Raw genomic sequence first — 21,367 nt, forward strand, 5'->3', positions numbered from 1 at the left:
TGCCTCCTTCCTTATTACACTTTCACTTCATTTTCCTCAACTTGGTGTCAGATGATCGTCTCTGTGTGAAGCTCCATGTGCAGATTTTGGAAGCAGTTTAATTCCAGCAGAAATCTGATGCTCCGTAGTTCACAGTAACAGAGAAGACTCAACAAAGGAGACCGACCAACAGTTCAAGTCAAGATATCATCAGAGGTATTTTGAACTGTATTTGGAAACTCTTTAAAATGTGGATTTGCTTGTGTAGCTGTCGTGGTCCTGGGTCAGGGGGCCCAGTGTTATGTTCCTTTTGTGTAGTTCTGTTGTTGTTGTGGTGTCTGTGTTTCTGTCTCCCTGTGTTCTTGTGTGTTGGTGTCTGTTATCCCTCTGTGTGTCAGTCTCCCTAGGTGTCAAGTCTGTGTGTACAGTGTTAGGTTACTTCCTGTCTTATTTTGGTAGTGTCTTGTTTCTTGTGCAGTGTGTTCAGTTTTGCTTCCTTGTCTCGTCAGTGTAATTTGGTTCACCTGTGTTCCCTCCTGTTTCAGCTTCCCTCATTAGCCCTGCTGTGTATTTCAGTCCTGTGTTTTCTCTGCTTGTTGTTGTGTTGTTGGTGTCGTCATGTTGGAGTGTTTGTGTGATCTTATTTTGCTTTGTTTTGATTTATGCTCTACATCTGACTCCCACAAAGATTTTGGTTTTTGTTACACAATAAACATCTTTTAAGTTCTGTCTGTTTCTGGAGTCCTGCATCTGAGTCCATCTCTGCCTGTCACACCGTCCAACATGACAGTAACTTAAAGTGCTCAACATTTCTGCAGCATTTTCCTTCAGGACTGTCTTGAAGTACTTCTGCTGTATTTCAGTACTTCCCTTATTCTGCAGTTACTTCATCCAGTTACAGGCTCAAAGTTTGACGTCTATAATCATGTTTGAGTGATCTGTGATGTCCAGTTCTCTCAGACTTTTAACAAAGATGATCCTATTTTGAACAGTGATGAGCTGAACTGTTGGAAAATGTTCATCCTCACACTGCAGTCTGACTGACACTGAGATGAAGCAGGAAAGAAGCAGCTGATATTTGGAAATGATGAAAGGAGGATTTCAGTTGATGTGCACGTGAATGATGTGTGTTTCCTCTGCAGGTGAAGGTAGAAAGTGTGTGTGAGCTGATGTGAATTCAGCAGCATGGATCAGTGTGAGGACAGAGAGGAGGGAGTCCCTCCCTCTAAAACCACTCTGTGTGGGGAACATGAGAGCCAGACCAAAGCTCAGAGGTGAGATGACCATCTCTAACTGTCCATGACTCTTCTCCATGTCACAGCTCAGCACTCACATCACTGCTGCATCATTATTCACAGGAACCAACCTGAACCTGAACCTGAACCCAGCTGTGTGTCCTTAAAGAGTGATGGGTCTAAAGTTCCCCAAATTAATTTTAAAGGACAAAAACCTTCTGATGCAGAGAGGTGAGCTGTTAGTAACATTAATATTTTGAGAACTTTTGAGGGCAGGTCTGACTGTAAAACTCAATACATTTGTGAGTGATCAAACCTGAAACAAAGTATGACCAAGATGTACAAAACAGACCATTTACCCGTACACTTCTATAGGACTCAATTGTACACAGGCCTCATTTTTTTAAATGTATTTTTTTGACCCTTAAGCTATGACCATCTTTCATACTGACTGAAATATTCAACAGTCTCTTTTGCAGAAATGAAACTATACAGTTTGTTTATTTTGTGAAGAAATCAAACATCTGCTGTTCATATTTGCTTTGATTTTAATCATGACTTTCGCTTCATATACAAGCGTGATCTAAATGTCCTGAAGTAAGAGTCAAACTCTGAAAATACACAAAATAAAAATAAAACACTAATGATTCAAACTGTCATGGATCAACTGTGTGGCAGACAGGAAGGAGGACCCCAAGGCAGGATACGCCAGACAGAGGTAAGATATAAACTCAGCTTTATTCAGCGAAGCTAAACAAAAGGCAGGACCAGTGGCAAAAGATGCAGAACAAAATTAAGCTCCACTGGAGCTCCAGAAAACATTGACATTGGCACACAGCCTGGGAACCGAAGAACAGGACAAAGATTAGACGACAACACAACAACAGTCACCGGAAACACTGGACTTAAATACACAGGAGGACTAATGAGGGAGGTGGAAACAGGTGGTAACACAGGTGACACTAATAACACTGAAGAGACCAGGGGAAGCAAAATTGAACACAACAGACAGGGACTACAAGACTATCAAAATATAACAGGAAGAAAGACGAGGGAACAGAGACGCAGAACTGCCACAGAATACAGGGAGAACACCAGGGACTAGAAATAACAATTAAACCCCACAACAAAAAGAAAAGAACAGAACAGACAAAATGAAGCAAAACAAAACCACACGGGGTCCAAAGGACCCCAGACAATGACACAAACAAATCTTCTGCTCTCTGAGTTGCTTCCATGTAAATGTTTGTAGACTGTAGTCAGTCCCTCTGTGCACACAGGCTGTGTTGTTTTACTTGCTGTGTATGTGCTGTATGTGGGGCATGTCCATGTAAATCCTTTTGTAACTCCACTGAGCTGAGCCAATACACAACTGAACTACAATCAGTCCTGCACCTGAATGCATCCTGTGTATACCCAGGAGACTGAAGCTGCTCGAACGACAGAGCTTCCCAGACGGTTCAGTGAGTCGTCTCAGACGGTCCACTGGCAGCAAAATACTGCAGCAAAAACAATATCAGCAACCTCCACAGCAACACAGCAGGTCTCAGAGAATGATCACAGCTGCAGGTTATAACCCAATGATAAGTATGGTTGTAATGCCAGAAGGCACCGAACCCTGAGTCCATACTTTAAATATCTGAATACAAACCAGATATTTTTGGACACCATGTATCGTTTTCCTTCCACTTCACAATGATGAACTACTTTGTGTTGTTCTGTCACACAAAAACCTATAAAATACATTTAAGTTTGTGGTTATAATGTGACACAATGTGAAAAAGTTCAGTTATGACTACTTTTTCAAAGCACTGTATATGTCTGTGACATAACAGCAACTCCACAACTGAAGCAACCTATCCACTGTTATCATGTTCTTGGAGACTAGAAACACTAAAGTCCAGTGTTTTATCTATTAGATTTACAGTAAATGTCTTTGTGACTTTTTAACTGCCATGCAGAATGTTTTCTATCAAGAGAAAGCTGAAAAAACAAAATCTTTATGTTCATGAATGGTGACGAGACAGTAACACATATTTTTAATTTAAAGAAATGACTCAGCACTGAAACAAATGGTAAATGGACTAGTTCTTATATAGCGCGTTTCTACTCAGTCAGAGCACTCAAAGCGCTTATACAACACATTTTTTACATTTACCCATGCACACCCATTCATACAAGCACTTCCATGTTAACTAAGCTAAGTGCTTTTTTAATTATATAACATCCACACACATTCACACTCCGACGGAACGGTCGGAGAGCAACTTGGGGTTAAGTATCTTGCCCAAGGATACATTGGCATGTAGCCTGGAGTAGCCAGGAATCGAACCCCTGACCTTCCGATCAGTAGGTGACCTGCTCTACCTACTGAGCTACAGCCACCCCAAATCACAGCATCAAATTCAAAGTGCTGATTGTGTGTGGGATCAGCAGGACTGCTAAACTTAACTGACATGGAGCCGCCTGAGTCACTGTCAGAAGATCACCTATTGGATCTTTACCCTGTGATTGAACTGATTCTTGATGATTCCTTCACAGAGTGGATCAGGAGAGCTCAGAGGTTCCCAGTGGTCAGTCTGCCCAGCAGCATCAAACACAGATGGACTCCATATTTATGGTCTGTACAACACTTTATTGTGAGAATGTCCAACATGAATCTGATGTTTGGTTTCACAATTTCAGTCTGATGGAATCATTCATATAGTTTTCTGTTCCAGCTGCTGGAGGAAAATATCATCACTTTTGTGAAGAACGAACTGAAAAAAATCCAGAAGGTTCTGAATCCATGTTACCCAGAATTCAGAGATAGTCAGAAGAAGGATGAGGATGAAGAGCAGAGAAAGAGCAGCAGAGAAGCATTTGTGGAGATCACACTGCACTTCCTGAGGAAAATGAAGCAGGAGGAGCTGGCTGACCATCTGCAGAGCAGTAAGAGGATTTTTCTGAAGATTTAAAATGTTGAAAGAACAGCATGACATTTGTAAATTTATATTTACTTATGTATTTCTGAAGGTAGGACATGCTGAAGTTTATATTTTTAAGAGTATATCTTTTGTATTCTTTGAGTTTTCCCCATCACCTGCCACCATAAACTCAAATCCACTCTGAAGAAGAAGTTCCAGTGTGTGTATGAGGGCATCGCTAAAGCAGGAAACCCAACCCTTCTGAATCAGATCTACACAGAGCTCTACATCACAGAGGGAGGGGCTGCAGAGGTCAATGATGAACATGAGGTCAGACAGATTGAAACAGCATTCAGGAAACCAGACAGACCAGAAACAACAATCAGACAAGAAGACATCTTTAAAGGCTCACCTGGAAGAGATGAACCAATCAGAACAGTGCTGACAAAGGGAGCGGCTGGCATTGGGAAAACAGTCTTAACACAGAAGTTCACTCTGGACTGGGCTGAAGACAAAGCCAACCAGGACATCCAGTTCATGTTTCCATTCACTTTCAGAGAGCTGAATGTGCTGAAAGAGAAAAAGTTCAGCTTGGTGGAACTTGTTCATCACTTCTTTACTGAAACCAAAGAAGCAGGAATCTGCAGCTTTGAAGACTTCCAGGTTGTGTTCATCTTTGATGGTCTGGATGAGTGTCGACTTCCTCTGGACTTCCACAACACTGAGATCCTGGCTGATGTTACAGAGTCCACCTCAGTGGATGTGCTGCTGACAAACCTCATCAGGGGGAACCTGCTTCCGTCTGCTCACCTCTGGATAACCACACGACCTGCAGCAGCCAATCAGATCCCTCCTCAGTGTGTTGACATGGTGACAGAGGTCAGAGGGTTCACTGACCCACAGAAGGAGGAGTACTTCAGGAAGAGATTCAGAGATGAGGAGCAGGCCAGAAGGATCATCTCCCACATCAAGAAATCACGAAGCCTCCACATCATGTGCCACATCCCAGTCTTCTGCTGGATCACTGCTACAGTTCTGGAGGATGTGCTGAAAACCAGAGAGAGAGGAGAGCTGCCCAAGACCCTGACTGAGATGTACATCCACTTCCTGGTGGTTCAGGCCAAAGTGAAGATGGTCAAGTATGATGGAGGAGCTGAGACAGATCCACACTGGAGTCCAGAGAGCAGGAAGATGATTGAGTCTCTGGGAAAACTGGCTTTTGATCAGCTGCAGAAAGGAAACCTGATCTTCTATGAATCAGACCTGACAGAGTGTGGCATCGATATCAGAGCAGCCTCAGTGTACTCAGGAGTGTTCACACAGATCTTTAAAGAGGAGAGAGGGCTGTACCAGGACAAGGTGTTCTGCTTCATCCATCTGAGTGTTCAGGAGTTTCTGGCTGCTCTTCATGTCCATCTGACCTTCATCAACTCTGGAGTCAATCTGCTGGAAGAACAACAAAAAATACCAAGGAATTCTGCAACAGGTGTATCTGCACAGAGCCCGCTTTACCATAATGGCATGGACAAGGCCTTACAGAGTCCAAATGGACACCTGGACTTGTTCCTCCGCTTCCTCCTGGGTCTTTCACTGCAGACCAATCAGACTCTCCTACGAGGTCTGCTGACACAGACAGGAAGTAGCTCACAGACCAATCAGGAAACAGTCCAGTACATCAAGGAGAAGCTCAGTGAGAATCTGTCTGCAGAGAAAAGCATCAACCTGTTCCACTGTCTGAATGAACTGAATGATCGTTCTCTAGTGAAGGAGATCCAACAGTCCCTGAGATCAGGAAGTCTCTCCACAGATAAACTGTCTCCTGCTCAGTGGTCAGCTCTGGCCTTCATCTTACTGTCATCAGAAGAAGATCTGGATGTGTTTGACCTGAAGAAATACTCTGCTTCAGAGGAGGCTCTGCTGAGGCTGCTGCCAGTGGTCAAACAGTCAAAAAAAGCTCTGTAAGTTATCATAAAGCTTTATTCTTCAAAAACACTAGGATAAAAATTTTTAACTTAAAATTTCATTAATGTCTCATCAGACTGACTTGCTGTAACCTCTCAGAGAGAAGCTGTGAAGCTCTTTCCTCAGTTCTCACATCCCAGTCTTCTAGTCTGAGAGAGCTGGACCTGAGTGACAATGATCTGAAGGACTCAGGAGTGGAAATGTTGTGTTCAGGACTGGAAACTCAACACTGTAAACTGCAAACACTCAGGTTGGGAGTCTTAAAAAATTTCTAATTATGATTATTTAAATCCTAGTTTGTATTCAGTCAAAAGATTAGGATTGTGATCAAATTTGCTTCAGATAATCAGAGTTTCTTGATCTGAAATTAATGTCCTTTAATTATGTAAAGTAATTTACTTTCATAATCTGGTCAACATTTTAGTCCAAACAACTTTATTTTTGACCAAATACCTTTAAAACTATTGGATATTTCCACCAGCCTCAGCTCTGCTTTATGTAGGTTTTGTTAGCTGTAGACTTTAATGTTTAATTTTACTTTTTTTGCTGTTAAATGTTGATTCATCTTTAAATATTTTGGGAGATTCTTATGTCTAGTAAACTGCATAATTTTTCTCTAAGAGTATGTCCTGTGTCTGCAGGCTGTCAGGCTGTCTGATTACAGAAGAAGGTTGTAAGTCTCTGGCCTCAGCTCTGAGCTCCAACCCCTCCCATCTGAGAGAGCTGGACCTGCGCTACAACCATCCAGGAGAGGCAGGAGTGAAGCTGCTGGAGGAGTTGAGACTGGAAACTCTCAGGTATGGAGAGGCCTGTTATAGCCAAAGATGGTATCTGATAGAGGAGGAGCTCAATCTTGTCCTCTATCCTTCACTCTGATCCTGTGTGATTGTTCAGATCATACAAATGGGAACATTTAAATTTACTCATAAAGGAAAATCTGGTTTGGAAACTATGAAGAACATTTCCAGGATGTATAGTAAGAACCTTTACTATCTGATCTCTAAGGGACTAGTCTGTAATGTTTATCCTCCAACTTAATCAGATAAATTGAATCTCTGTACAGAGATGGGTTCACACAGAGCCGGCCCAAGCCTTGAAGGGGCCCTAAGCAAAATTTGATTTGGTGCTCAATCATACCACTTCATTGTCCCCTGAACCTAACTGTTTATTAATGCTGGAGGGTTGAAGTTGAATATTAATTTTTTGGGATGCATCGCTGTTTCGTTCTCATGTATTTCAGTATGATAAACATTGTAAAGCTACCTCATGTCCATGACACTGAGGAGGGTGGGACAAATATCAATGCATGCCATATCCAATCTAGAGGGTAGAGCTGGGCAATATATCGAGCTTTTAAGAAATATCGAAATATTTTCATACGCGATATAAGATGAGACAATATTGTTTATATCGATATAGTCAATGCCGCGTTAAAATCATACTTGTAGATCCACCAATTCTCCTTTCTCTTCTCCCAGTTTGTAGCTGCACAACTTAACACTGTCCCGCCTCTCTCCCTCACCGCTTCACCCGTAAATCATTGAACAAGCAACAGCATGGCAGTGTTGCCAATTTAGAGAGCAGCTTTTCAGACCCACCCCCCCAGCAACTTTTTTTTTTCAAAAAAAACACTAGTGACAAATTTAGCAACTTTTTTCCAGTGACGTCGGACACTTTTGGAGTTTTGGTAACCTGAAATCTTTCGCTGTCACCGTGTTTTGTGTACAGTGAACCCTCATTATAACGCGCTTCACCTCTCGTGGCCTCGCTGTTTCACGGATTATTTTAGTGCAGTTTTTATGCTTTTTTTTTTTTTTAAACAGTATATGAACGCGCATCGTGTTCTGCGTCCTGATTGGCTGTCAATCAATCTCCTCCGTCCCTCGTCTCTGTCCAGCACAGAATGTGTTCAGCTTGAAAACAGGTTTTGATCTTTGGTTTCGTTCTATAGTACTGTATATAATAATTGTAAAAAATAAAGCTGACTACTTCGCGGATTTCGCCTATCGCGGGTTATTTTTGGGACGTAACCCCCGCGATAAACGAGAGTTCACTGTACATCCAGCTGTATTTAAATATGCCAATAGTTTATTTTTGAGCAATTTCTTATGTACATCTATAGCTGAATGTTAGTAAAACTGCCTGTGTGACATTTGGGACATGTAGCTTTGACTTAGAAGTGCCTTTTTGTTCATATTATCATTCAGAACTGTGACAGAAATTAAAAACAATGGTCTAATCCCTTCCCACATGAACACAGCAGCAATAAAATTGTTACTTAAACCAGATAAAGATCCTACTCTTACATCTAGCTACCGGCCTTTATCCATCCATCCATTCGTTTCCGCTCATCCTGTTCAGGGTTGCGGGGGGGCTGGAGCCTATCCCAGCTGTCATAGGGTGAGAGGCAGGGTACACCCTAAACAGGTCGCCAGCCTGTCACAGGGCCAACACAGAGAGACAAACAACCTTTCACACTCACGCTCTCATTCACACCTATGGGCAATGTAGAGTAGCCAATTAGCCTAACCCCAGTAAGTGCATGTCTTTGGAATGTGGGAGGAAACCGGAGTACCCGGAGGAAACCCACGCAAGCACGAGGAGAACATACAAACTCCACACAGAGAGAGGGAGAGGCCTGGGCCAAGGTGGAATCGAACCCAGGCCTTCCAGATGGTATTCTGTGAGGCAGCAGTCCTAACCACTGCTGTATTGATTAGCGTTAATCAATACAGATATTAAAGTAATTGCTAAGGCACTTGCATCTAGGTCAGAGACAGTGCTTCCTTCGATAATCCATAATGATCAAACAGGATTCATCAAAGGAAGACTCTACCAACAATATTAGAAGGCTACTCAACCTTATTAGCCTGACACAGTGTAAAAAAACAAAAGCAATAGTAATGTCACTAGATGCAGAAAAAGCCTTCGACAAAATTAACTGGTCTTTCCTGTTCGCAGCTCTTCACAAATTTGGTTTTGGAAAATCATTCATTCACTGGATAAGAAGAAGAAACAGCCTTTATTGTGCGGAGCTGCTGAAACTGGCTGCCTGCTCGCGCGGCGCCGGAAGTTGAATCTGATAACAACTCTGTATATCTCACCAAAAGCTACAGTCACCACTAATGGGACCATATCTCAATATTTTACCCTGGAAAGAGGTACCAGACAAGGATGCCCACTCTCATCCTTATTTTTTGCAGTTTTTATTGAACCACTGGCTACTTCAATATGTCAGAATTATAGTATTAAAGGTATTCAAACCACTCTATCAGAACATAAAATTAATTTATATGCAGATGATGTATTGCTTTATCTGCAGGGGTTGGACAATGAAACTGAAACACCTGGTTTTAGACCACAACATCCCTTTCAGACAGCTTCCTCTTGCGTCCACAGTTAATCCTGTTGGATGTGGTTCGTCCTTCTTGGTGGTATGCTGACATTACCCTGGATACTGTGGCTCTTGATACATCACAAAAACTTGCTGTCTTGGTCACACCCATGACTGCGAGGCCACGTCAGAGTCCAACGTCATCATTAAGTTTGCTGACGACACTGCTGTTGTGGGACTAATCTCTCACAATGAGGAGACAGCCTACAGGAGAGAGGTCTCCCGCCTGGAGAACTGGTGCCAGGAGAACCACCTCCTGCTCAACGTCAGCAAAACAAAGGAACTGATCGTGGACTTCAGCAGGAAGCAGCAGAGGGACTACCATCCACTTGTCATCAGTGGTGCTGAGGTGGAAAGAGTGGACACTTTCAAATACCTGGGAGTGACCATCTCACAGGACCTGTCCTGGACTCATCACAAAAACATCACTGTGAAGAAGGCCAGACAGCGTCTCTACCTCCTCAGGCGGCTGAGAGACTTCAAGCTCCCACTCAAGGTGCTCAGGAACTTTTACACCTGCACCATCGAGAGCATCATGCGTGGGAGCATCACCACCTGGATGGGAAACTGCACCAAGCAGGACTTCATGGCCCTAAAAAGGGTGGTTCGTTCAGCTGAACGGACCATCAGAACCACCCTCCCCAACCTGCAGGACATTTACACCAAGCACTGCAGGCTGAGGGCCATGAAGATCCTAAAACAGCCCAGCCACCCCGGACACTCTCTCTTCTCCCTGCTCCCATCAGGCCGGCGTTACCGCTGCCTGAGGGCTAAGACTGAAAGGTTGAAGAAGAGTTTTTACCCACAAGCCATCCGTCTGCTCAACTCTGAGCCCTAACTGGACCATTATTGCACAATGTAAATATTATAATTTATAAAAGTGTGTATAGTGTATAGTATATAGAGTATAGTGTATAGTGTGAATTACTTTTTTTTATTTTTATTCTTCTTATTTATATGTGTGTGTATATATGGTTGCAGGTACAAAATACATTTCACTGTGCATTGTACTGTGTATAACTGTGCATGTGACAAATAAACACTATCTTAATCTTAATCTTAATCTAGAAGCGCCAGCAAGACGTGCACCAACAATCTGTCCTCTTTTGAACTCTGGTATGTCGCCCATAATGTTGTGTGCAGTGCAATATTTTGAGCAAAACTGTGGTCTTACCCTACTAATTGGACCTTCACACTCTGCGCTTACTGGTGCAATGTGCAATTGATGAATATTGGCCACCAGGCTGGTCCAATTTAGCCATGAAACCTCCCACACTAAAATGACAGGTGTTTCAGTTTCATTGTCCAACCCCTGTACAAGAACCTACAAACTCAGTGCAGGAAGTATTTATTGTTTGGGTGCTGGGGGCTTCTGCATTAGCCACAGCTCTGCTTCACGACCTGGTGGGACTCGCTCTGTACGTTTGACTGCGCCGTGACTCCAAATGTTTCTTCAAATCTGACGTAGTGTTTTTGAAGGTACTTAGCACTTTGTTGCCAGCACAGAGTGCACAACTAACCTTGATATTGTCATCTTCAGCTGACACAAACTCACAAAAGTGTCTGTATTTCAGCTAGAAGACTTGCATCTCTCTTCTCCCTCCATTGTTTACGTTTGTGTGATGTTATCGTACTCATGCTGAAAACGGGACTTAATTGTCACATCGCCCAGATATCACTCCCCGAGTGGTTGCTTCCTCAGAGCTCTATAAAAGATTCAAGACATCAGCAGGAAAATCCCACATCTGTCTTCTTTATTGCTGTGGCACCCAATCCAACAACTGCTTCAAAACCTGACAAATCCAGAATCAGTCCTATTTGATCCACAAATGAACTGAAGAGCATGTTCAAATGTTGGACTGTTCCTTTATCAGTGTCTAACAGTGTGTGTCTGAGAGCGATGTAATGTCCATGTGTGCATGCTGACAGAGACTGTGCTGCTCTGACCCCCCTCCTCCTTTCAGGGTGGAGCCTGCTGGAGTCCGATGGCTGATCCCAGGTCTGAGGAAGTGTAAGTGTGTTTTTAATGTGATTGATGAAAACAAAGCAGCACACATTCAACCATCTTCAAACTGTCACATCACTCATTCACATCTCTGATGTCAGGAGTCATCATCAAAGTGTCAATCAATGAACAGATGATGGATCAATAACTGCAGCTGGATTGTGTTTGTTCTCTCCATCAGATTCCTGTCAACTCACAATCGACACAAACACAGTGAACAGAAAGCTACAACTGTCTGACAACAACAGGAAGGTGACACATGTGAAGAAGGTTCAGTCATATCCTGATCATCCAGACAGATTTGATGACAGGTATCCTCAGCTGCTGTGTAGAGATGGTCTGACTGGTTGCTGTTACTGGGAGGTCGAGTGGAGACAAGAGGTTCGAATATCAGTGAGTTACAGAAGAATCAGCAGGAAAGGAAAAAGTCAGGACTGTGTGTTTGGATGGAATGATCAGTCCTGGTTTCTGTTCTGCTCTGATGCTAAAGGTTATGCTGTTTATCACAACAACAGAGGAACATCCATCTCCTCCTCCTCTGTCTCTCACAGAGTAGCAGTGTATGTGGACTGTCCTGCTGGCACTCTGTCCTTCTACAGAGTCTCCTCTGACACTCTGATCCACCTCCACACCTTCAACACCACATTCACTGAAACTCTTTATCCTGGATTTACAGTTTGGCATCATGGTTCCTCAGTGTCTCTGTGCTGAGTTGAGTGTAAAGAGTGTCCTCCTGTCAGAGAAACTCTGACTGTTGAACAGATAGTTCAGTCTGTACATGTCTGTCTCTTTCACTCACAAACACGTTTTCAGATTGATGGATTCAATCAGTTGATGTTTGAAACTGTTCTCAATGATTCCTTGTAAACTTCTTCCTCTTCAGTCCTTTAAAGATGGAAGCTGCCATTATTCCAGGATCCACATGTTGTTTTTCTGTCTTTTTCCACTCAAAGCTTCACAGTGAATATCAGGATGTTGTGTTTCTCTGAAGCTCAGTTCAGCTCAGATGATTCAGTTCATGTCAGCTGCAGTTCGTTTGCTGCAGATGAGACAAACTGTGATATCAGAGAGGAATCACTGAGCTGCACTGACCCAAAACATCAATTTACAAACTGCTCAGAGACGTTCACACATTATTGTCCAATGAACACAAGTTTGGTGAGCAGCCAGAGTTCATCCTGACATTTATTTTACTGCTGTTAGAATGATGAAATCACAACTAGACTTTAACTAGTCTGTGGTGGCATTTGGACAATTAAATGATCCTTTAGAAACTAGAGAGAAATTTCATTATTTGCCAACATTGATTTTTCTGTGGTTCAGACTCCAATGAAAAGACAAAAGTCTGTAAATCATTCATTTATTGATCCAAATGATTAAATATCTGCTTTGTTCTATAAAACCGAGAGAAGAGCTTCTGTTATTTTTACCACTCATGCTGTGATCCTGCTCACCACCATCAGGCACTGATCAAACACACACTGAGCCAAGCAGCAGTTCATCCTCCTGTGTGAGACTCTCCTCATTTAAGGCTCTTTTCACACCTGCGCTCTTTAGTCCGTTTCAGTCTGACTCTGGTTCGGTTCCCCCTTGGTGCGGTTCGCTTCTGCAGATGTGGGATTGGTTCACTTGGAGTTGGCTTGGAGTTTTTTCTGAGTGGAAAGAAACCAAACCACAGGAAAAAGCTACAAGTTTACAAACTCATCAGCTGATTCAGAGCAGAGTGAACGAACTGCAGGGGAGAAAACGCCCGAAACCACCTCATAGGTCGTTTGTACAGCACCTTCTTACCACCAACACCTACGTTTCAACATGAAGCGCCCTCTAGTGGTCGTGCAGGAAAGGTCGTGTGAATAACGTGTTCGGGTTTCTCCGGCAAATTCCGAAGAAAGACGGAAATCTGGATTTCCTCAGACCTGTTTTAGTAACTCAGGTAAAGTTTGATTGTGTTCATTTTAGAAAGAAATGAATGATCAACACTTTATTGTTGCTTTCTCCTGCTGTGTGTGCTGATAACTATCAGTGGATCACTGTGATGCTGCAGAAATCTCACAAACTTGTGTGGTATTTGTGCGCTGAGGCAGCGATGGTTACGCAGCAGAACTCAGCTGAGAATCATTTTCAGATTTCTGCATTATAAACGTGTCTGTGACAGTTAGCAGCACGTCCACTGATACACAGCACAGGAAACTGTTATTAGTTCATTCTGCACACACACACAAACACTCTGCACACACCTGCATGAAGAACCAAATTTAGACTTTTGGTTTAGTGAACGTCAGATTTTCACATGTTCTGTGAGAATGTGGAAACAGTGAAGGAAAGCTTTAAAGTCCTTCAGTCAGAGCTGTGACTGGATCACACACAGACACACCAGTGGGTTCATGATGTTCAGGACCGGCTCAGAGCGGACGCTCGTAAAGTCTGTGTTGAACACGCTCACCTGAACGCATCATTAACAGCATCCATTGGTTTGTAAAGGGTCAGAGGTCAGGGCTCCCTGCTGGATCTCCACATGAAGACGGAGCAGCTTCATCTGTGTGTCGAGCAGCTCAGAGCCTTCAGGAGAAAACAGCCACTTCTGCAGGACGTCAGGAATAAAGGCATCGAGGGTCAGTGTTGCTGCAGTGCTGTGTGGCTCCTGTTTCATTGTTGTCTCTCTGTGTGTTCACAGAAGTGCATCAAAGTGTGCAGATGAAGAGTTCCACTAATATTGTTTCAGTCATGGATCCAGTTTGTGAAACAGCCTCATTTTATTTAGGAAGGAAACATTTTCCTTCTGAGCTGAATCTGAGCTCTGTACATATTTGCTCACTGATTTTACACTCCATTGTTTCCAATAGAAACTGCTCTGAAACATGATGGTGGAAGAGCATGCTGGGAAATCTCTCACTGCTCTCTGTCACTGATGGATGATGCACTTGGACTTGTTGATATCAGCGATGCAATAATGAATGTTTGAGAGTGTGTGGAGGAGCTGATGAGCTCAGCAGCATTCTGAATGATATTTAGTGAGCCAGAGCAAATCTGTGCCTGCAGCTGTTTCCTCCTCTGATGAGTGCAATCAGAAAGAGTCAGTAAAGCAAACGAGTCCTGAACGGCTGGACTGGCTGAAAATAACTGGCTTTAGATGGAGTCAGCTTTAAGATTGTGTGTTCACTTTATTCCACTGCACTGAGCTGTAAAAGCAAATGTGGCCTAAAATCTGGAGTGTTTTAAATGCTGCTCCTGCTGCTCTTTGACCTCCTTTGTCTTTATTTGTGTGCTTCTCAGAGCTTTGACTGAGCTGTGTCAGATATGACGCTTCCTGTCATGATGTTCTTCTGACAGTGAGGCCTTCATGTGTGCGTCGCTTCACTAACTTTATCACTTTATCACTCTGTCACTTCACAGTTAGAAAGTGTGCTGGCTCGTGCAGCACGCTGGGAACAATATGTGATGGAGGCTCAGTGGTTTGTTCCACTGTGAACCATTAACTGTCCTACAGTCGAGTTTCCCTTCATGCTTCACACTCAGTCTCTTTCAAACCTCCACAAACGTCTTTGTGATCAACAAATATCTTTGTGTTTGCTTCTTTGTGTGTCAGCTGTTTGATTTAGCATCAACCATCACAGGGAGACTGCATGTGTGTCTCACACACACACACACACACACTCTTCAACACACACCGCTGCAAATCTGCTACCATGAGTTTGTAGTAAAGAAGTGGTTTTCAGCTCCATCACAGCAGCTTCAAGTGTCACAGGATGGAGCTCACAGCAGAGGTGGTGCTGAAATGTTGATGAGTAGGACCTGATCCATGTTCTCTGGAAACAGGACCAACATCACAGTTTCTTCCAGGAAGTAAAGCAGAGCTTCAGGAGAAGTGACAGTCACATGTAGAGAAGCCACAAACGGCTGAACCACAGACTGAGTTCTCTTTTCTCTGCTTTCACACTCTTTGACCCTCTTCATGTTGGAGTCGGCACAGACTGCACTAATCAGTCCTCTCCACTACAGTCTGCTGTGCCAGTGATGGAGGACGCGGCCACACTTCAGCCTGTTTTTACAGCTGTCCTTGAAGCGGAGCTCGGGTCCACCTACATGACGGGAACCGTGAGCCAGCTCTCAGCACGAGAGTCCTTTTGCTGCTCTGTGGTCCGTACGACAAACGTGCCCTCAGCAGCAAAGAGCATTTCTCTCTAGCTTTAGTTCTGTGTCTGTGATGCTGATGAAATGATCCCATTGGATATTCAGGATGAGGCGTAGGCGGCGCTGTTGTCTGTACAGAGCTGCCTGCCTTCATGCTGATATTCTCTGTAGCAGCCCTGGTCCCTGCACAAACATTGTTTCCTTTCAATATGAACTTGTATAAATGTGAAATGACAATAAAAGCTGAGCTCAGCTCATATAAAGTCCATGTTTGACTGCATCCATCAGCAGAGGCATCAAGCATTGGTCACACACAGCAGTTATGGTTGAAGCTGAGAGATCATGTGACTCAAACACTTCCACAAGTGACAAAATGCACAAGATGCTGTTTGAATCCAGGAGTTCCTCCTTCATAGAGCAGCCACATTAATCCTGAACTTCCAGAGACACAAAGTTCCTGGATGGAAGAAGCTTCCTATCAGCAGCATTAATGTGTGTGCAGTTCTCTGCAAACTCAGCAGGAATCATTAATGTGAAGCTCTGAACTCTGCTGATCCTCTTTGAATCCTGGATCAGCTCAAAGGCTTCAAGATGTTGTTCAGACGTGTTGAACTGACTGAACATTGATGGACTGAAGCTTCCAGTCACAGTGAGTCAGTGTGTGTGTGTGTGTGTGTGTGTGTGTGTGTGTGTGTGTGTGTGTGTGTGTGTGTGTGTGTGTGTGTGAGAGAGAGATCAAAGGTATTTTGCTCTCTATTTTGCAGCTTTATTTAAAGTCTGATCTGCTTCTTTATCTTAAAGTACTCAAAGCTTTTTTACAGCTGTCTTGAAGTACTTCTGCTTTCTTCAGTATTTCTCTTTGTTCAGCTGTAAAGAATGATAGATGGTGAGGCACAAGCATGATCTTATGGTGAAACTAAAAATGTATTGATTGTCTTTAACTACAGAAAACCACTGAATGAATTCAGACAGGGTAGTCATGGAGTCTTCCTTCATTAAACCTTTGTGTAAACATCCATCCATCCTTTCACTTCCGCTTATCCTGTTCAGGGGGGGCTGGAGCCCATCCCAGCTGACATAGTGCTAGATGCAGGGGACACCCTGGACAGGTCGCCAGCATGTCGCAGGGCCAACACAGAGAGACAAACAACATCCACATTCACATTCACATATGGGCAATTTAGAGCAGCCAATTAACCTAACCCCAGTAAGTGCATGTTTTTGGACTGTGGGAGGAAATCCACACAAACACGGGGAGAACATGCAAACTCCACACAGAGAGAGAGGGAGGGGCCTGGGATCGAACCCAGGCCTTCCAGATGTTATTCTAACTGTGAGGCAGCAGTGGTAACCCCCCTTCTGTGTAAACAGCGGTTAAAGAACTGAGCTCAGCTAAAGCTGCAAACTAACAGCAAAGAAAACAGATGAGGAAACTCCTCGTGTTCAAACAGGTGTTGGTGGAGACGCAGAGCAGAGCATGACTGACAGTCACTGGCAGTCACTGACAGTCACTGACAGGCTGACGTCACTCTGCAAACATAAAGCATCGAGTCCATCAGGGCAAATGTGCAGATTAGTCTGCACCAAAAACGAGCTGTGATCAATGATTTCCATAAGACTGACTCCACCCACACTGCAGCTCCATTTTCAGACACTGATGTTAAATCCTCCACAGTGACAAACATCATTGTCAGGTTATTTCCTGAAAAGAAAAAAACTTCTTTCAGCAGCCTGATGATGATATTCTGGTTCATTGATAATCTTTTGCCATGTTTCTCACACATCCACCGCTTCCTCCTTTAAATCATGTCTGACAATTTTAAATCAAAGTTCCTGTCAGGAATGACGTCCAGCAGCCAAACTGAGCCGATGAAAGACGAAGCACATTTTCTTATTTTATACAAACTGATGACACATGTTAGCTCATACTTAGAGCCACCTCCCTGTTTCAAACTCTGTCACCACTTAGCACCAGTATAGCCTACAGGAGGCAAAGGTCCTCATTCAAGTGGGTCTGTGGTGTGTTTAGTAAGGCGTCTACTTAGGAACTATATTACTGAAGTACTACTGTGATGTGTGTAGATTATATTGACATGACATTGTGTTTCATGCTGAAATAAATAAACACAGTAAACAGAAAACTCAAACTGACAACAGCAGGAAGGTGAGACACATGTGGAGGAGGTTCAGTCATATCCTGATCATCAAGACAGATTTGATCATTGTCCTCAGCTGCTGTGTAGAGATGGTCTGACTGGTCGCTGTTACTGGGAGGTCGAGTGGAGAGGAGAGGTTGAAATATCAGTGAGTTACAGAAGAATCAGCAGGAAAGGAAAAGATAAGATAAGATAAGATAGTGTTTATTCGTCACATGCACAGTTATACACAGTACAAAGCACAGTGAAATGTATTTTGTACCTGCAACCATATATACACACATATAAATAAGAAGAATAAAAATAAAAATAAGTAATTCACACTATACACTATATACTATACATTATACACACACTTTTACATGGAACTATAGAATATTATATTATTTACACTGTGCAATAATGGTCCAGTTAGGGCTCAGAGTTGAGCAGACGGATGGCTTGTGGGTAAAAACTCTTCTTCAACCTTTCAGTCTTAGTCCTCAGGCAGCGGTAACGCCGGCCTGATGGGAGCAGGGAGAAGAGAGAGTGTCCGGGGTGGCTGGGCTGTTTTAGGATCTTCATGGCCCTCAACCTGCACTGCTTGGTGTAAATGTCCTGCAGGTTGGGGAGGGTGGTTCTGATGGTCCGTTCAGCTGAACGAACCACCCTTTTTAGGGCCATGAAGTCCTGCTTGGTGCAGTTTCTCATCCAGGTGGTGATGCTCCCACGCATGATGCTCTCGATGGTGCAGGTGTAAAAGTTCCTGAGCACCTTGAGTGGGAGCTTGAAGTCTCTCAGCCGCCTGAGGAGGTAGAGACGCTGTCTGGCCTTCTTCACAGTGATGTTTATGTGATGAGTCCAGGACAGGTCCTGTGAGATGGTCACTCCCAGGTATTTGAAAGTGTCCACTCTTTCCACCTCAGCACCACTGATGACAAGTGGATGGTAGTCCCTCTGCTGCTTCCTGCTGAAGTCCACGATCAGTTCCTTTGTTTTGCTGACGTTGAGCAGGAGGTGGTTCTCCTGGCACCAGTTCTCCAGGCGGGAGACCTCTCTCCTGTAGGCTGTCTCCTCATTGTGGGAGATCAGTCCCACAACAGCAGTGTCGTCAGCAAACTTGATGATGACATTGGACTCTGACGTGGCCTCACAGTCATGGGTGTACAGTGAGTACAGCAGAGGGCTGAGCACACAGCCTTGGGGGGATCCGGTGTTGAGGGTGAGGGAGGATGAGGTGAGGTGACCCACTCGTACCACCTGTGGTCTGCTGGTCAGGAAGCTGTGAACCCACCTGCACAGGGATGGGCCCAGGCCCAGGTCCAGCAGCTTAGAGACCAGCCTGGAGGGAACTATGGTGTTGAATGCTGAGGTGTAATCTACAAACAGCACTCTCACATAGTTCCCCTTACCAGTGTCTATGTGTGAAAGGGTCTTGGGGAGGAGGAAGGATATGGCGTCGTCTGTGGATCTGTCTGGCCGGTATGCAAACTGTAGTGGGTCGAGGGTGGTGGGCAGTGAGGAGGTGATGAATGTCTTGATGAGTCTCTCAAAACACTTCATCACCACAGAGGTGAGCGCTATGGGCCTGAAGTCATTGGGGCTGCTGGGGTGTGGTTTCTTTGGGACTATGATGGACTTTTTAAAGCAGGTGGGAATCACACACAGTTCCAGTGAGAGGTTGAATATCAGTGTAAACACAGGTGCCAGCTGGTCAGCGCAGGTCTTAAGGACACGTCCACTAATACCGTCTGGTCCAGCCGCTTTCCTGGTGTTTACACGTCTAAACGCCCTCCTCACGTCGCGCTCCGTCACAGTGAGTGTCTCCGCCCCTCCGGCCGGGAGCGCAGCGGGCTGTCGGCTTCCCGACTCGAAGCGCGCAAAGAAGTTGTTGAGTTCATCAGCCAGAGAAGCGTCGGCACTCACCGGGTGTGTGTGTGGTGCTTTGTAGTCCGTGATGGTGCGTAGTCCCTGCCACAGTCCCCTGGAGTCAGACTGTTGTAGTTGCTGTTCCAGTCTGCAGCCGTAGCGATGTTTAGCCTCTTTCACCGCTCTGCGGACGTTGTATGATGCAACCTTGTAGTCCTCCATGTTCCCAGAGGCAAGGCCGGAGTTGTAGGCAACGGTGCGGGACCTCAGGGCGTCACGGACAGATTTATCCACCCACGGCTTCTGGTTGGGAAAAGTCCTGATGGTCCTCCTAAGCGAAGTGTCATCAACAACTTTCCCAATAAATCCCACAACAGTTTCCGTAAACTCCTCGATGTCTCCGCCCACGCTGCTGCGAAACATGTCCCAGTCGGTTGAATCCAACGCACCCTGCAGAGCGGCCTCTGTTTGATCAGACCACCGTGTCACTTCTCTCACAGCAGGGGGTTCCTGCCTGAGCCTTTGTTTGTATTTCGGCATGAGAAGGACAGCGGTGTGATCTGACTTCCCAAAGGGCGGAAGAGGCTTTGCTTTGTAGCCATCTTTGAATGGAGAGTAGCAGTGGTCTAGGGTCCTCTCTCCTCTGGTGGGGCAGTCGATGTGTTGAATCAATTCCGGTATCAGCTTTTTCAAGTTTGCACTGTTAAAGTCCCCGGCTACGATGAGAGCCGCATCACGCTGGTTAGCCTGATAGGTGGAAATAGCCTCATGTAGCTCGGATAGTGCAGTGTTTGTGTCTGCCTGAGGTGGAATATAGACGGCGCTGAAGATGACCAAAGTGAACTCGCGGGGCAGGTAGTGGGGACGGCATTTCAGGGTTAGGAGCTCCAGGTTAGGTGAACATGATTGTTTCAGAAGGACAACATTCCTACTGTCACACCAGTTGTTATTAATCATTAGGCACACACCTCCTCCTCTTGATTTTCCAGACTCACTCGTTCTGTCCGTGCGATGAACACTGAAGAACTCCGACGGCTGTACGGCGTGGTCCGGTATGAGGGGGGTCAGCCATGTCTCCGTGAGACAGATGATGTTGCAGTCCCTTATGTCCCTCTGAAACTGTATCCTGGTCCTGAGTTCGTCCAGCTTGTTATCCAGTGACTGGACATTAGCCAACAGGATGCTCGGCAGTGGCGTTTGATGCGCTCTACACCTCAGCCTCTCTCTTACGCCGGCTCTTTTCCCTCGGGCCCTTGTCCGTGACCTGGGTGCCCCGTGCCCTCCTTTGTTTGAGCTGGCCCACTGGAAACACAGGATCTCCTGGGGCCAAGCCGGGTCGGGAGAAAAAGGTGTCAGAATACAGCCAGAGTGCTGTATTCTGATATTAAAAAGAGTCTGTCTGTCATACGTGATAAGACACAGAGCAGGCGGAATTATTAGATGACTGTGTGTTTGGAAGAAATGATCAGTCCTGGAGTCTGAACTGCTCAGTTTTTAATGGTTAGTCTGTCTGTCACATTAACCATGAAAGATTCATCTCCTCCCCCTCCTCCTCCTCTGTCTCTCACAGAGTAGCAGTGTATGTGGACTGTCCTGCTGGCACTCTGTCCTTCTACAGAGTCTCCTCTGACACTCTGATCCACCTCCACACCTTCAACACCACATTCACTGAACCTCTTTATCCTGGATTTACAGTCTGGTTTCCTGCTTCCTCAGTGAGTCTGTGTGTAGTTTAGTGTAAAGAGTTAAAG

At 44.7% G+C, this 21,367-nt stretch overlaps 1 pseudogene; it reads left to right on the top strand.

The window, feature by feature from the left end:
* The first annotated feature begins 3,782 nt into the window (after positions 1 to 3,782).
* LOC115798442 (protein NLRC3-like) lies at positions 3,783 to 6,740 on the top strand (annotated as a pseudogene).
* Positions 6,741 to 21,367: the final 14,627 nt, after the last annotated feature.

Source organism: Archocentrus centrarchus, chromosome 2, assembly GCF_007364275.1.
Source record: "Archocentrus centrarchus isolate MPI-CPG fArcCen1 chromosome 2, fArcCen1, whole genome shotgun sequence".
NCBI lineage: Eukaryota > Metazoa > Chordata > Actinopteri > Cichliformes > Cichlidae > Archocentrus > Archocentrus centrarchus.